This window comes from Elephantulus edwardii, unplaced genomic scaffold (assembly GCF_000299155.1).
Source record: "Elephantulus edwardii isolate Elephantulus edwardi_28Jun2011 unplaced genomic scaffold, EleEdw1.0 scaffold00133, whole genome shotgun sequence".
In the NCBI taxonomy this organism is placed as follows: Eukaryota; Metazoa; Chordata; class Mammalia; order Macroscelidea; family Macroscelididae; genus Elephantulus; species Elephantulus edwardii.
The window spans coordinates 2,722,163-2,725,569 of record NW_006399883.1 but is presented as its reverse complement, the minus strand read 5'-3'; positions in this window follow the sequence as shown (position 1 = coordinate 2,725,569).

Genomic DNA, 3,407 nt, shown 5'->3' with positions numbered 1-3,407 from the left:
ACTAGGATATTTAAGGTTAATGAACACATAAGGACTTGTTCAAAATCACTCATAATTAGAGAGATGCAAATCAAAACAATAGTGAGATAGGTCATATCTCATTGGTAATAACAGAGTTAAATAGGTCAGCAAACAATAAATTTTGGTAAGGATGCAGAGAGATAGGAATTCTCACGCATTGCTAGTGGGATTATATATGAGCCAACTACTATGTAAGATGGTTTGACATTTCCTAAAAAATGTGAATATAAAATATCAATGTCAAGAAAATAAAAATTCTTACCACTGCAAAAATGGATAACATGATAAATGGAGAAAAGATTGAAAGTGGCAACGACTTCATCTTATTTGTATCAACTTGGTATCAGTATTCAGATGAGATGTATTGCACTGGGAAAATCTGCAATCAAGTACCTTTCCAAATTATTGAAGAACAATTATGTCAGTTTGAGGACTAAAATGAACTTCTTTTAGGTTATAGTCTTTTCAATCACTTGTTATGCATCTGAGAACTGGAAAAATAATAAGGATGACAGAAAAACATTGATACCTTTGAACCTGGAATATCCCATGGACTGACAAAAAATAAACAGAGAAGTCTGGGAGAAGGTGCAGGTAGAGTGTTCCTTGGATATAAAGGTGATAAAGCTTCGTCTCAAATATTTTGTGTATGTTACAAGGAGAGGTTATTCCTTGAAGAGGAGCATCATACTTGGAAACGTGGAGGACCAGCGAAAAAGAAGATCCTTAACTAGGTGGATTGACCCAGTGACTGCTGTAATGATTTCATGTGTGCAATGACTTCATTGTGAGAATGGCACAGGATAACACGAGGTTCAGACCTGCTATTCACGAGTAACTATTGATTGTAGTCAATCCAACAGCACATAACAACAATATTATGACCCAACAAGTACACTATTACAAATATGATGTTGCTCTTGTTAAGCATTGTCAAGAAACCTGTGACTGAGAGAGACCCTATGTACATAGCTCAGAATCCTGCCCTGTCCTGAGCCAGTCTCACTGATTCTAACACACCTACCCCCATTCTCCCGGTTACTGATCAATCAATCTTATTTAGAATCTTCCTCTCCTGTGCTGACCTTCCAATTATTTGAACATGACATTCTTCTCCAAGAACTGGTCCCTTCTGACCACTTGTGCAAAATGAGATGGTGAGATGGTGTGAGATGTTGCTTCAAAATCCTAACCACCAAAGAGAAATTTTTTTTCCACCCACTCCACAGACAGAACTATTTGTTTTCTTGGAAGTCCATGATATGCTAAAGACACTTTTCCAGCATCACAATCTGAAGACATCAATATTCTGTCATCTTTAGCCATTGTCTAGCTTTCTGATGTATAGTCAGTAATTACAAAGACCATCACCTAGATTAGATTCACCTTAGTCTCTAGAATGACATCATTGCTTTTCAGCACTCTGGAAAGGTCCCTGATAAAAGATTTTCCCAACATAATTCCTCTTTTGATTTTCTGACTGCTGGTGCCAAGAGTGTTGATTGTAACTGTTAACAAACTCAGTCTCTTCTTTATCATTGTACTAGAGTAGGAACAAATTCATAGCTCACCCTCCAGTAGATTATTGTTGTTCTTGTTGTTACATGCAACCTAGTCACCTGCAACTTGTAGAGACCCTAAGAGTTCTGAACCTGCCCTATCCTGAGCCAGTTTCAGTGACTCTGACATGCCTACCTTACTTTGTCAATCCATCTCATCTAGGGTCTTCCTTTCCTGATATGCCCCTCCACTATTCTAAGCATGATGGCCTCCTGACAGAACTGGTCCCTCCTGGCCACATGTCCAAAGTATGTGAAATAGAGCTTTAAAAATCCTACCTGGCAAGGGGACACTTGGTTTCACTCTCTCCAAAATAGATTTATTTGTTCTCATGTCAGTACAAGGTATGTTCAATACTCTAATCATGTACCACTACTCAAATGTATCAATTATTCTTCTATTATCCTTAATCATTACCCAGGTCTCTGATACGTAGCAAGTAATTGTGAAGACCATGGCCTGGATCAGGCAAACCTTAGTCCCTTTACTGACATCAATAATATGTATCACTTTGGAGAGAGATTAGAGACTTTATTGTACTTCAGAGGATTGTTCCTCTTTTTCCTTTTGAACTACTGGTGCATTTGAAGTGCCAAAAGGATGCCGCCTTTGTGTTTGTAGCACAACTCCATAAATTGGAGACTATGGGTGATTTTATTTTTTCTATTGAATTCTTGACAAAGACTTAGGTATGTTCTTTTGATTTTATATTGGTTGAAATATTATTCCTGAGCATGTTAGAGTTTTAATTTAGTTTTTTCTGCACAATGTGAGAGCTCTTGTGGGCTTAGTGGGTAATGAGTGGCATTGCCAACCCAAAGGCAGAGGATTCAAATCTATCAGTGGTCCCAAAGGAGAAAGACAGGCAATTTCTGACCTTGAATTTTTTGGCCCACTGGTAAGAACCTTTGTCTTCATGATGGTGAGTTTTAATCATATTGAAGACTACAGTCAGTCCTTGACCTTTTGCAACAAGCCCTTCAGGGTCTCCTAAGTTTCAGCGAGCAAGGTTGTGTCATCTCCGTAACGTAGACTGTTGACGAGTCTTCCTTCAATCCTGATACCTCATTCTTCCTCATAAAGCGCTGCTTCCTGAATTATTTGTTCTGCATATTACCTGAGAACATGTGGAGACAGAATGTATCCCTGACTCACTTCTTGATTTTGAACCATGTAGTGTTTCCCTGATCTATTCTGAGGACTGCTTCCTAGTACAAGCATAGTTTCACATAAGTACAAACCAATGCTCTGAAATTCCCATTCTCCTCCAGGTTAACCACAATTTGTTGTGATCGACTCAGTCAAATGCCTTTGCAAAGTCAATGAAACATAGATAGACATCCCTCTGATACTCTTTGCTTTTTGCCAAGATCCATCTGATATTGACGATAATATTTCGAGTGCCAAGGCCTCTTCTAAACCCAGCTTGTATTTCTGGTAGTTCTCTGTCAATGTATAATTCCAGAAGTTTCTGTATAATCTTCAACAGGATTTTGCTTTTGTGTGATATGAATGATATTGTATGATAGCTTCCATGCTCTGTTGGGTCATCTTTTTCTTGGAATGGAAATATATATGGATCTCCTCCAGTCAGTTGGACTGATAGTAGTCCTCCAGATTTCTTGGCACAACCTGATGAGCACAACATCTGTTTGTTGAAGTATGTCAGTGGTATTCCATCTTAAAACTTTTCATTTGTTATCATACCACTAGGCGACCAGAGCTCTCTAACTAGATAATGATGTTAATTAGAGTGCTTTAGAAATATGAATTGAATCTAGACAGTAGATGGAATTATCTCTATTGTTATGTGGGACAATGAATAA